The 15,355-nt window shown below is 33.1% G+C and overlaps 1 pseudogene; it reads left to right on the forward strand.

The window, feature by feature from the left end:
- Nucleotides 1-3,024: 3,024 nt before the first annotated feature.
- On the forward strand, nt 3,025-6,998 carry LOC134234521 (uncharacterized; annotated as a pseudogene).
- The last annotated feature ends 8,357 nt before the right edge of the window (nt 6,999-15,355 follow it).

The raw sequence follows: 15,355 nt of genomic DNA on the forward strand, positions 1-15,355 counted from the left end.
AACACTCGCGGGCAAAATTCGTCGCTTTTTACAGGTTTCCATAGCAATGGTATAGCCATTTTGAAGCTGATTGACCACACAACACATACAACCAGTGATCGTCTTTTGAGGAAAGTTTCAGGTTATATTGTCCCAGCCATCTCCGAGAAACAGCCTGGAAAACAAAAACATGCGTACAATCGCAATATGCCGCCCGACTTCGTTCACAACATATTGCTTGCAATGGCAGACTTTCTAGTTCTTTTTGTCCCCCGCTTGAAAAGTGGGGGATATTAATTTGGGTCTGTCCGTCCGTCCGTCTGTCTGTCTGTCATTCTGTCTGTCTGTAACGCTTTCGTTTCCACACGAAATTTCGAGAACCCTTTGAGCTTTCGCGTTGAAATTTAGCTTAGCAACTCCCTATGGACTAAAGAAAATCCCTATTGATTTGGGAGTCAAAGGAGTCAAAAGGTTAAAGGTCAAGGTCGTAAATTCGGTCTGTTATGACACTTTCGTTTTCGAGAAACCTTTGAGCTTTTGCAATGAAATTTAGCTTAGCATCTCCCTGTGGCCCATGGAAGACCCTTATTTATTTTGAGGTCAAAAGATCAAATTTTAAATTTCAAGGTCGTAAATTTAAACATTCTGTCTGTGTATAACACTAACCTCTCCGGGCGTTATTTCAAGAGGATTTTGAGCTTTTGCAACGTAATTCTATACCAAAACTCCCTGGAACCTCTCTCACTCCTCTCAAAGTGTCCCGACCCGTTTGTTTTATCAGTATTTATTGTATAACATGTTGCTATTTTTTGCACAGGGTATGTTGAGAGTTACTACGTATAAAACGGGTTCTCGGCGGACTTTATATTCTTATTACATCTATTAGAACTGTTTAATAAAAGTTAAATTAGACACCATGCATTGTGTAAAATTTTGACAATATCGAACGTGTGTGACTTCATTTATAGCATATCATTTTAGTAAATGTCAAGTAGTTTTTTGGTATGACTGTATATTTATTGCGCACAAAAAAAATGCGCTCGATTCTGGATTTATTTCTGCATGTTTTTAAAACTGTTGTCTCAAAATATTACAGTTTTTTCAATGGATGGCACTGTAGCTCTCCGGTCTATCATTTTTTTTTTCGGAGAGCTTATCTGCAGCTAATTGAATGGGAGCTGCAAGGGTATTCCAACTCGTCGGTTTATTCGTAACTGGTAAAATGAGTACCTATGTTAACTTGTGAAATAATTTTATTTTGGGGGAAAGGCTGAACTTTTATGAAACAACATTTAATTCCACAAGTCATTGAACTATCTTGACAAAACAAATTTATTTTGAAATAATGCCTCGTATTCTCTCTCACCGCCGAATCCGTTTCTTATTCGGAACTGGTCAAACAACTGTATGTGTTTTTGGAATTAAATTTCACGTTAAGTTTTGTAAATACAAAGTAGTCAAAGTGATTATCTTTTTTAAAATTTTACAGAATATATAAAGAGTATACATCCAAAATGTAATGAAATTTTGTTTTTGAAAATTCAAAAGATTCCTAACTATGTTCAAGATTAATTGTCAATGGTTGATTGTCTTACTAAAGTCTACACTCATAACGCCTACAAATTTATGCCACACTAAACAATTATCTAATGAAGAAAAACTAAAATTAATTATTATTTTAGCTAATTTATTTCCTGATAATTATTTTACTGATATATTTATAAAGAAGAGATCCATAAGTTTTCTGTAAAACAGGGGTGTCCTTACAACAATACAAACACATGTAATAGTGGTATTGGGTGAACATACGCTGTGTTTTGATTTTACGTAATCACTATATATATACAAAAAAGGATTTTTGTATACACATAATGATTATGTAAAATCAAATACAGTGTGTTACAGGCCCCTGTGAATACAAACTGATTGCAAGTGTTGTCGCTGTTATACCCATAATGGAATGATCAAGTTCAAGTTCAAGTTCTTTATTGACTTTGAGCATTATAGCTCATCAGTATAAACAAATACAAACATGACTGTACAGGTTTACAGGAGAATATGATAATTATGTACATATGAAACAAATATATATAAATAACATGAATGATTAATTTAACATGTCTTTTCTAGTTTTTAGGCTAAAGTAAATAAATTTACCTAAGTTGCATAGTTCTTTAACATTTTCAAAATTAAAAAGTTGCAAAAATTTTAACATTGAAGGTTTTTTCCAATAATAAGACATTAAGTATTTTTACGGTGTATTTCATAAGCGGGACATATTAAATTAAAATGAAATTCATCCAAACTAATTCCTCTATACTTTTAGGATCAGAATTATCTCCCTTTTTAAAAACAGGCACAATAACAGAAGTTTACCAACATTCGGGGAAAAAACCTGTTTGTAAAATACAATTAAAAAGTTTATGCAAAATTGGCAAAAAATATTCTTCAAATTCAATAAAGTATTCATTGAGCATACAATCTTCACAATTTATTGTAATAGTTACACTCTTAAAGTAATCCAACATGAGTGTCTTTTATTTTTTTTAAAATCAAATCATATTCTCATCAACGGTATGAACTTGATTCAATTTCAAATAAAACTTGCTAGATTTTCTCTCTATTTAATGCTTGTATACTTAAAAAGAAAAAACGAATATTCGAATAATATATTTATATTCGAATATTAACTCATCGAATGAATATTCGAATATTCGTTGACATCCCTACTTACAATACATTCAAGGTGATTCGTAACTTAGTTTGAATTAAAGTATCCGATCCCTTTTAGGACCTAATATTTTAACCTTGAATATTTATTATGTATTAAATACTCATATTTAGAATTAAGAATTAGAGTTGACATACATATACTAGACATTGTTTAAAAGTATTTTAATGGATCGAGGTTTCTGTTATGGAGAATGCCACAAAGTAACAATTTTTTAAACTGAAAAACAATTTATAAGAGAATATCGATGATCCGGTTTGTCTGTGTAGAATATTTGTTTATTACATAATAAACGTGTATTTACAGGATCGGCAATGTCCATTCGGAGGTTTTTATTAGAGAGAGGTATTAATGAAGAAATCGTGAGGAAAATGGAAGAAGAAAAGGTAAATCTGTTTGTGATGAAAATATCAAAATAAATGCATGAACAAATAAAATAAAGGTTCAACTTTTCGAAATGATCAGTTATCACGATGACCGGAAATTCACTCTTAAAAAAGTTTTACTTAGTAGTCATTTTTTACTTGAGATAACAAAGATAAGTAATAGATAATTACTAAGAATTTACTTAAAATTTTAAATCAATTACTGAAATATATGTCAATTACTAAATTCAAATGTTTTACTTGTTTTTTGTATTTTAAAGAATTGTTTTACTTACACACTACTTAGTAATTTATATTTACTTAAATTTGTGTATATAAGTGATAACATTACTTGGTCTTTACTTACATTTTACCACTATTTTCTATATAACTAATATTTTTATGCCCCCGCAAACGAAGTTTCGAAGGTACATAGTTTTTTGTCGTGTCCGTCTGTTCTGTCTCTCTGTCTGTCTAGCTGTCTCTCTTTTGTAAAAAAGTTTATCCGAATATAAAACATTAACCTTGTCCATAACTTTGGATTTAGCGAAGCTATGACTTTCATATTTCACATACATGTGTATTCCTTGTGACAAGACCGTTCTTTGAGTATCACCAAATTTGACCTTGACCTTGAAGTTTGACTCACTTTTACACAAAAAATCCAAACTTATTCTTGATCCAAATCTTTTGAACAGTAAATACCAGGACATTTATACTTCACATATACATTTTTTGTTGAAAGAACTTTCAGTGGATACCAACAACTATGACCTTTTGACCTTGACCTTGGGGAAAATCCTTATGAAAAAACTTTAATCTTGGCCATAACTTTTGAACGGTAAGAAATAGTGCTTTCATACTTACATATATGTAATCCCTTTGAGAAGATTATTAATTGGATAAAAAACTTTGACCCTTTGACCTTAACCTTGGAGTTTGACCCACTTTTAAAAAGCAACCCTTGACTATAACTTTAAAAGGATTAGGGTTAATGCATTCATATTTTACATATTTCATCCCTGTGACAAGACCTTTCTTTAAGTACATGTACATGTACCACCAAATCTGACCCTATGTCCTTGACCTTGGAGTTTGACCTACATTTCAAAATTGGTAACCATAACTTCTGAAGGGTTGTTACTATGTTTCCATATTTCACATATGTTTTTTTTGGCAGGACCTTTCATTAGATACCAAAAACCTTGACCTTTTGACCTTGACCTTGGAGATATCAAGAAATACCAATAAATTAAATTTGCATATAAGAAAAGTTTAACCTTTGCTATGTTGCCATACGGGGCATAAGTGTTTCACAAACACATCTTGTTTAAATTGTATTTAATTGATTTACTTAAAACAATAATTTATTTACTAAATCAAGGAGAATTCAGAGCAGTAATTACTTAAATATGGTAGTCTAATCACTATCGGGATTGAATTCTTGAAATGTAAAATAGAATTTTGGCTTCCATATTAATTGTCTGTGAGGAGGAGTTATCTTTCTTCTAAATATTCCTTCATGTGAAAAAAAAGTTATACTAATAAAAATGCTGTATTAAGTACTTGAAACATTAAACCATTTTTAAAATGGTCCTTAAAAAGATACAACTTATTCAATTTATAAGGCTTTTGATGTTGGAATCAAATGTTTTATTGTTAAATATAATAAAACAATTACAAAGAAATTGGCAAAAGAAAAAGGAAGTAAAATTGTTGCCATCATTAATAGATTTCTTCTAATAAACTACTCAGAGGGCTCAATTAGGGAACTCTGATAAAGAAAACTGGTAGTAGTATTCACGTGTTGTACTTTCAAAATTATTTCTCCTATCAGAGTAAATATGATAAGTATTTCATTCACTTAGTATTCTTTTAAGTAATAAAATTCTAGATTTTAATTAATTTCAGAATTACATTTACTTAGTAATAATTCATAAATTTTAGTAAATAGAAAGCATATTATCTCTAAATTAAGTAATAATGATTTACTAAAAATGAGTAGTTCATTTAGACATTTATTAAGTAATATAATTCCTATTAAGTATTGATACTTAGTAAATCATTTTATAAGTAAATGAATTCATCCTTATTACTAATTATGATTACAATTACTAACAATGATAGTCATTTACTTGCTATTCTGACTAAATGGATTACTAATAATTACTAGTTTTTCTTAATCTAATATCTTATTTTAAAAGCAACATGTAAAACTTTTTTTAGAGTGAAGCATTTAATGAATATAAAAGACATAATTTTTAAGGTAAGATATGCCAATATTAAACCAAAAACGATCGATTACACCATGTAAGTACATGTATATGCATTACTTCATTCATATTACAGATTGATATTGAGGTAATCAAAGAAATAAGTGATAACGAACTCGAGAAATACCTTCCGTGCAAAGGAGATCGTATTGCTGTAAAGGCGTTTGCAAGTGGACAAAAAAATAAAGATACTGATAACGAAAAGAAATTAGCACTGATTGACAGCTTACGAAAGCGTATGGGAGTACCAAACATGCCTGACACAGATGATGAAGAGACGACAATCGGAAAAAAACGTCCATACTCATTTTCAACAAAATCCAAGAAAAGAAAGCAAGCAGAAATCGCATCTAAACCTGACAGAGCGATAGTGGTTGGGTTTGCCATTTTTGACTCCAGTGCCAAGGCATACCGTCAAATTCGTGCACCATTAGGTGGAGGCACTCGTTATGCACGCGTCAATAAAAACACACGAAAAGATGAGTTGATAAAAATTATCTGTCCCCTATTTTTTCCGGATGGAAAGAATTGCCAAGGCAATATCAACGAATTCTCGTTTGACATATCGACGGATGTCCATGGCACACAGCTAATGCAGAACGAATCTATCGAAGAGATTACAAGACGTCTTGGATTAAAACATTTCAGATGTTACTTACTTGCCAAATGCCTGGTAGAAGATTCTTCAGACGAGAAGGATAATGAAGCAAAAGTAACATGTTCCAGTTCTGACAAGAGCTTTCAAATTGGTTCCTTTACAAAAACAGTAACAAAAAAAACAAACGATATTGTCAAAAGAAATGATATTAAGGATGCACAAATTTCAAAGAAACAGAAAGAAGAAAGTTCCGATACTGAAGAAAGCCTTCCGGATCTGTTCCATGACAAGGATTTTAGTTTAAGCGAAAGTTTGGAAAACCTCAGCAAAAATCAAATTACACCAACATTTCATGAGGGTCTGGAAAAATTGCCATGTAATGAAATGAAGGAAGGTACTCTTTGTTCAGAAATCGATTCAGTAAAGAAGACTGCCATGACACAAAGTACTAATTACAACATTGGATTTATGGACAAAGATTATAACGAAAGAAACAACGACAATGTTATTGTAGAATACCTTCCTGATCTGTCTTCTTTGCCTGGCCCTAGTTCGGTGGATGCAAGTGGGACTGCCTCTTTGAGAGGAGCGTCGATTGATTACGAATCAGACAGTTCGGGTGTGATTCAGTTTGGTCAAATTTCAGCAGATAGTATCGATCTAGACGAAACCCTACCACTGGTGTGTAAAATTAAGGTTCACAGAGGGCGAGTGGCTCGTGATTTGATAGATTTCTTCTCCCAGGAAAATATTTCGTCGCATAATTCGACAGTCTTCGAAATAAACATGCTGAAAGAAGATGGTACACCAGAAGCCGCTGAAGATAACGGAGGGGTGATGCGGGATGCTCTTACTGAATTCTGGGACACCTTCTATTTACAATACACAGAGGGAAACACGTACAAAGTACCCGTACTAAGGCACGATATGACAGATGTACAGTGGAAGTCAGTTGCAAACGTAATCAGAATGGGTTTCTATCAGGAGAAAGTATTTCCCATAAAACTCGCCCCATCTTTCATGCAGCAAGCAATTTTCGGTGCTTGCAATGAGTCGGATCTAATTGATTCCTTTCTCAAATTTGTTTCAGCGATGGACAGAAGTGTGATAGAGAGTGCCCTTAAAGATTTTGAAGCTGCTGACAAGGATGAAATATATGATGCATTGGAACAATACGATGTGAAGAAAGCTATCAATGCTGAAAATACAGAGCGTATCGTTAGAGAAGTTGCACATAAAGAATTGGTACAAAAACCAATGTTTATAGCAGACAGTTTTTACAAGGTTCTGAATGCAACGCTTCTTGTTCAAGAAGATTTGTCAGTTTTGTACTCAACGCTGGAACCAACGCCAAAGAAAGTACTCAATTCCATAAAATTCCCAGAGCAAATGTCCTCAGAAGAGAAAACTCTAAGTCAATATTTGAGGAAACTTGTCCGCGAAATGGATGATCCCCAAAACTTGCAGCTCTTCTTAAGGTTCTGTACAGGGTCAGACATAATGACAAAGAATGATATCCAAATACGTTTCACATCCAGCAATGTATCCAGTAATGTGCGTTGCCCATCGTCTCACACATGCGGGTGCGTTTTAGAAATTCCTCAAAGCTATTCCCAGGATCCATACGTCTTATTCAAATCTGATTTTTTGTCACTTCTAAGGAATAGATACTGGCAAATGGACTTTGTCTAATCAGAAAGTCTTTCCACAACATGATAAGAATAATCAAAAACATTCAAACAAAATGTTCTAGAAGTTATGCAAAATTTAGAGAAGTCAACAGTGTATTGCTATATTAGAAATTCGTTTTAAGCATACACGTTTTTATACTTATCATTTTTATGCATACGTCATTATTTGATGGCTTTGTTGTTTAAATTCAAATTATTTGTTTTAGTTTTAGTTCAAGTTTTAGTATTTGATGTTTCTTAAGCAAACAATTAGTATTTGATTTAATGATATCGAGTTGATTGACAACAAGCTCAAAACATTGAAAACAATGATTCCATCTTTTTTATTTGCGTCTGATACATGTAGTGTCTTTTTAAATATAAATATGTTGTTTTGCTGTGTTCATTTCACAAATATGCCTTTCAATGCATTATTGGTTTAGATGTCAGGTTGTTTTAATTATTTTTTGTCAAAGGAAATGACACAAAACCGTCCATATTCCATACACTGTATTGACAACTTTGGAGATTGACCTTATTTTGGAAGTTGTGTTCTTGTTTTTTCACATACCAACTGATTGTTGATGCATTCTTTATACCAATTGGTTATCTCATTACATAATAAACAGTTCTTATTTACATATTGTTTTTAATCGGAAGAATCAGAAACTTGCATAAAAATATAGTCTTCAAAAGTGGACATGTTTAGACAAAAGTTCTAACATCTCTGCTTACATGTTAGGATGTAAATCAGTAAGGACTAAGGTCCTAAGTTTTTCATACAGTTCAAGTCCTTCACGCGCTGTTGTTGGTGGAACTAAATTGTTCTCCCATATATCAGCAGCAGCTCAAACATTTCTGGATCACATGTAGATCTTCCTCTAAGAACACACTCTGACATGCAAGTATTAACATCTCTCTGATCAACAGTCTTCATGAAATTCTTTGTGTGAAATATTTCTGGCATTGAGAACATAACAGTAGGTCGTCCGTGTGGTACATTTTCGTTTTTGCTTGGACGAATTCTATGGGAATTCCAAATTGCTCTAACTGCATCCAATTCTCTCTGAAAAGAATTTTTGGGGAATAAGAAGGTTGATATTATAATTGCTAATGCTTGTCAAATTCACGATCAAACATAAATGGTTCCCTTAAAATGATAATCAGTATATCAGTTTATTCTTAAATTTGATATAAATATGCATTAAAACAACCTTAGATATTAAATATTATTTCTACGATTATCAATTATCACTACAAATTATTATTATAATTTATCTATCAATACAAGTTCACATATCAAATAGGAAGGTTATCGAGTTGAAGTGATTACAGTTCGACCGTCCAGCGAATTGGTGGTTGGATTTTCAATAGGTTGACGGGTTAATAATTAACATGTACATATATATATTATTATACTTTCATGTTAAATACTAAAATCTGATTGGTTTAGACGCAGTTAACAATCCGTTCTATTACCCTCAGCCTTAGCAACGCATGTGACAACGGGTAACACAACGGTAATGCCACATGCGTGGATATTATGCGCGTACGGTTCACCGTAGAATTCTCAAAACATCAGTTGCGCGTTTGAAAGAACTGGCGACCGTTTCACTAACAAATCGCAAATCGTAAACGTACGATAACGTTTACGTTTGCTAAAGGTGCACGTAAACGAGCGTTTCACAAAACATATCGTAAACGTAGCACTTACGACTGGCGAGTTACGACCAACTTATTGGAACTCTTCTAACAAAGGAGGTGTATTTGTATTTGTTTGAGAGCGGGAGAAGCGGAGAGAAAAAGAAAGAAAGATCATTACGACATAAAAATATATTTCATTATTTGTCTTAGTCCAAAAAAAAAAAAAAAAAAAAAAAAAAGAAAGAAAGAATGAAAGAAAGAGAAAAAAGACAATAATATCATATTATTGTCTTAGAACTGTGAAAACAAATTATTTGTCTTTGTTCCTTCATGCGTAAAGTCCGGTGAGGGTCTAGGAGATAATTGATTATGCAAGGTGAAGCCCTAATTAAGTGCTCTACCTGTTATAATTGAAGACGGTAGGATTGTTTGATTAAAGGTTCAATTAGATAGAATTTATGTGTTTTGATTTTCTGATTATCACAGATCTTACTGTGTCGGCAAAATCTTTACTGTGTCGCACGCATAAAATTTGAATCGTTACTGTGTCGGAGAAAATTTTACTGTGTCGGGAGCAACACAGTAAAACAGCTCATGGAGAACCCTGATATGGAATGCCATATACGACAGCCAACTGCTTACTGCCAACTGCTGACTGCTTATTGCCAACTGTCAGCTGCTTACCGCCAACTGTCAGCTGCTTACTGCCACCTGCCACACAAACTTGAATAAATTTTATTTTTTATTGATATTTTTATGAATTTTCAAAAAAAAAAAAAAAAAAAAAAAAAAGCGCGGATCTAGGACTTTTTCTCCAAGAGGGTCACTCTGTTACAAAAAAAAATCCAACGCAGATTTCTTGACAAAAAAAACCCCGTAAAGTCCTAAAGACCTTTCCTAAATGTGAAAATTTATTTCGGCCGGGGAGAGGGGGTTCTTATATGTCAAACCCTTATGTCTATGACATTTTTTATAACATCTTAACAGGAATTCGCGTTTTCGTGGTAGGGGGGGGGGTTCTAAGGTCCCTTTTAGTTGATTTATTTTATACATTAAATAACTTTTAGTTGGTTTGGTTTGTGCATTGTATAACTTTACAAATTTCAGAGGGGTGGTCCGGACCCCTCTCTCTAGATCTATCTATGTAAAACATATCTTATTTGGAAATCAAAGAGATATAAATGTTTGATCGGATTTTTCTAAGTGGAGGGTCCAAGGTCAATTTTATAGTTCGTGTAATTTATACATTAACCCATGACTGTACAATTTAATTTTAAATGCCCCCCTATCCCCCAAGATCTTTGCATGTTACACATTATAACACACAGAGGTATACATCTTTAATTTGAGGTAATTTTAAACTATAGAATATTGGAAAATGTAAATTTATTTTCAAAACATCTTTCTCTGCGAAATGACATTTTTTCCCCTCTCTTCACAGGTTTTGTTGTCTCCGGGGGGGGGGGGGGGGTAATTGTTTGAAGATTAAAAGCAGAAAATAGTCATTTTATTACCTATTTCAAATGAGAAAACAAATAAAAAAAAATAAACAATGTATCAATCGCATATATTGAATATTACATAAGATAAAACATAATGGTCATTTAATCAATTTAATTAAATTATTTTACGAGGGTGACCCTCTTGGAAAAACTGTCCTGAATGCCTGCCTTTAAAAAAAAAAATTCATATAAATATCAATATAAATATAAAATTTATTCAAATATGTGCGGCAGTTGGCAGTAAGCAGCTGACAGTTGGCAGTAAGCAGTCAGCATTTGGCAGTAAGCAGTTGGCTGTCGTATATGGCATTCCATACAATAAGTTATTATATATGGAAAATACATGTAGATCACTAAAAAATATTATTGCAATATCTATTCTATATGCATACAATTTGCCAGTGACTAAAGTTCCTTTCTATAATTATAACTAGGATCAAATTTTACGTATCAAATATCTTTATTCATTCTTGCATCTGTGTATCTTGATTATAAAGCATAGTCCACAATGGTGTAAATGTTTTATTTTACTTAAATCTAAATTTGTTTCCCACCTTGCTAAAAAAACCGAAACATATATAAAATATATAAAAGTTGTTTTCGTTTCATGTCTTTGTTAGAAATTACAAATAATTGATACATGTGATACAATTCGGCATGTTTATTATTTCAAATATTGCCAAAACTCACACGCATGCATGTTTTTAAAAATATTTTTAAAATATTAATAAGTAAGCAAAGTTGTTAGCAAACTATCCATCGAAATAGATCGCTCTCACTTAAACATCGGGAATGTAATTCAGGAAAAAAAAATTTACTTTCACAAATTGCAAATTAATTTTATCAGACAAAATTATTCAATCTAAATTAATTCAAATTGTCTTAAACAAACGCTGATCCAACGACCGACAAAGCGCTCCTTTTATAGTTTGTATATAAGAACCGTAGTAATGGTTTCATAAAAAGGTGTCAAGTTACCCTAAGAGAGGCAAATTGAAATTGATTATTGAACAAATTTTAATTTTAACACCCCCTCCCCGAAAAAGGAGGGGTACATGTACATGTAACTCCCAAGAGTAATCTGAAAAGCAAAGGAAAATTATAAACTGCCCAAATCCTAGAATTTGCCGGTGCCCGAACTTACAGCAACAAAAAGTGGGAACGGGGAGGGGGGAGAATATCTTAAGAGAGATCTACTACATGTACATGTATGTGGCAAAATATATGCCCAAAGAGTGCACACCTTCCGTGTTCTACGGGCCACTGTTTACATTTATATACAGGTATATTAGTTTTCATAAGTTAGAAAGGTTTATTTGATTTTATTTTGACTGACCCATTACCGTCCACGTAACTAAATTTTCATTTTACAGAAACTTGGTTAATTTCACAAATTCACGTATATATGTGCATATTCCCGTGATGCTTAATTTATTTAGAAAAGAAACAGTGAGAAATAGAGTATTTTTAGTTTAAATTTATTTCTGTGTCATTATTCATTTCTGTAAAGGGGGAGAATGTGCATCTATCTTCTGAGCGATCGTATGTACATGTACTTAATGCATTCGGCATTCGATCTAATTTTAAACTGTATTTTTACTGTTTGATTTTTATGAAAGCAGAATATATTGAGCTTTAAAATACAATTCATTTGAAAATTTAAACTATTTCTTATATCAGTTGTATATTTAATTTTTTGTAAATTGTAACGTTATCTTTTTTTTTTACTTTGACAGTGTCATTTTAAGATCGGACTCGGTCTACGCAAAATACTATTGTTGTTAATAAGAAGCAGACAGAAATGTAAGAAAGTGACAAATAACTTAGTTTCTTGCTTATATTTTCGTTTTTTATTTATTTTTTTCATGAAATGACTCGCACGTAAGTATTTTAAGAGTGCCCCTGACCACTCGTAGAGTTACGCTCACGTTTAATCGTAACTCGCAATTACTTTAGTGAAACGCTCTTTGAAACGAAAGTTTACGTCTACGTTTACGAGCTACGACCTGTTAGTGAAACGGTCGCCTGGAATAAACTTGACGTCAATAAAAGCTTGCGTCCGATGTACAGTAGCTTACTTGAAAACAACAAACGACAGACGAAACATGCTTGCAAGTGCAGAAATAACGAAACTTTATATGATAAAAGACTCTTCGAGTATCAAACAAACAATAAAAAGGTCAGTAAATCTTTAAGAAGACATTCAGTATAATAAAATAAATGGTGCCTGTTCTGGAGGGTAACAGTTGAAATTGCCACCCCTCGGAAAACCATTGTCAACCTCCGCTGACGCGTCGGTTGACAATAGTTTTCCTTGGGGTGGCAATTTCAACTGTTAACCTCCAAAACAGGCACCATTTATATATTGGGTAGCTGGTTTCCAGGTAGAGAGGATATATGTTTAATAATTGTACAACTGTCGATCTGTCAAATTGACTACTAATATCCTTCAACTGGGAACTGTCCATTATCAACGTGTCACCAATCCAGTGACCTGCTGACCTATTTGTCTATAAATAAATTTTCGTCTTCATTTATGAGCCATGATCGTTTAATATAAAAGATGTAAGATTTCGTCACGATAAAATGCGTTACGAAAAAGCAAATAATATTTATGAAGAATTAATTTGGTATGATTGTATCTGCTCTATCAGACAAATTGAAATTATTCGTGTCGTTAGCCATTTTATGGAACCCACCTCTCTTAGCAGTGAGCGGCCACCGCGCTAACCGCTCGGCCATCTAACAGGTCGAGACCACTAGATTTTCTGACACCAGCATAAATTAACATGTAAATTAGCTATATCTGTATTTACTTTACCTACTGCTGAATGAGTCGCAATGCATTGTGAGCTACTACAGGTACCCAACTGTGTTGAAAATAAAGGGCAACTTGAATTGTCCCTAGGAATCTTATTTTCAATTCTTTTTTGAGATTTGTGTAAAAAATATTAAAAATGATGTACAATCTTTCATTTCTATGCTCACATTTACGTAATTTTCTTTATGAAGCCTTAAATTAACTTAAAATATATATGGGCCTAACCCATTTTTAAAAGAGACGTAAGTGCTATCGTCTCGATAAAACAAGTTTTTTTCACGTGATATACGTGTACATAGTTTTAGCAGGTAGTATATAGGTCATTGGTATTAGACAGCAAGAGAAGGTGTGCAATTATTATTCATGACCCTCAATATCATCAGAAAGTGTTTTATGTACATGCAAACGCCAAAGCGTTTGTACGGTATTTGAAGCAACTTATGGCACGCCAAATTCAAATAAATGAGTAAAACATAGTTTCGCAGTCGATAAACTAGGTTTATCGGTTGTAAACTATAGTTTACGGACTGTAAACTACAGGTAAACTTCGGTATCTCGACATCGGATATGTCGACAACCTGGGATATGTCGACGTCCGCCCGCGGTCCCGGCATTATTTACTATATATAAATGATTTGCAAAAACTCTAATATGTCGACATCGGTAATGTCGACTACCCCGCTTATCTCGACGTATATTCACAGTCCCAAGAGCAAAGGGACGTATTCACTTTGACAAAAGAATTCACCTATAGGAGAAAACAATTTCCCGGAAAAAGTGACATTGAAGAATTAATCTTTATTTGTTGTTTTCTACCGTATATACAATGTCTAAATTTTTCAAATTTGTATTTTTTACCTAAAATTTATTATTTACAACTTTACAATAAACCTCCAAAGTTGGTTTTAACACCATTTTGTCCGATAAATCATTGATTTTTGCATGAATTTTGGCCTAGAAGTTCTTAAGAGCAGGCCTGCCCCTAAATAAAATTGCGGTATTTTGATAGGTTTGGATGTAAGGATTGATTTAAGATAGGATTTTTTTAGGGGCACCGCTGCCATACGGTCGAAATTCACAAAAAAAAAAACTACAAAAAATAAGGAAACCTGATTTATATAATCTGTTTATAGCAATAACTAAACAGATCTCTTTATTTTCATCAAGTTCCAAATCATCGTCGGAAACCCACGGCTGATTACGACGAGAGGAACGAAGCGTAATCAGCCGTGGGTTTCCGACGATGGTTCCAAATAAGATTTGATTTTTATTGCATGCTGGCTTGATATTTGCATAAATCTTATTCTTTTCCCCTTATTTGTTTGAATAAGGTAAAATTGAACGGAATCGGCCGGGGTTTGCCGAAGGTGTCAGTTACTTTACGGAGATGACAAAGCGACAACCGCGGTAGGGCTAATACCAGTAAAAATCTAATATAGAAATAGGAAATCAAGAAATTCAAAAGAAATATACGACTTGAAAGATGTAGATTAGTTTACTGTTTCAGGTTGTTGCTAAAGACGGTAAGCTTTTTTAAAAAGCTCTACTTGTCTGACTATAATATTTAAAGGTATATCATATGTTTTACGGTGTGACCGTTGAGGCGAGCGCAGTTGTACTTGAAAAATTGATCAGCCACTCCAAACATCAAGTCGCACGAGACATCTCGACTAGCTATGACGTCACACGACGTCACGGAGCTTTTTTATACTTACGGAAACGGACGAGCGTCTGGTTTAAACTATAGACCTAGCACAATTTTGGTCGAAAAA

The sequence above is a fragment of the Saccostrea cucullata genome, unplaced genomic scaffold (genome assembly GCF_032062105.1).
Source record: "Saccostrea cucullata isolate Sc308-1 unplaced genomic scaffold, CSIRO_AGI_Scuc_v1 ctg3602, whole genome shotgun sequence".
In the NCBI taxonomy this organism is placed as follows: Eukaryota; Metazoa; Mollusca; class Bivalvia; order Ostreida; family Ostreidae; genus Saccostrea; species Saccostrea cuccullata.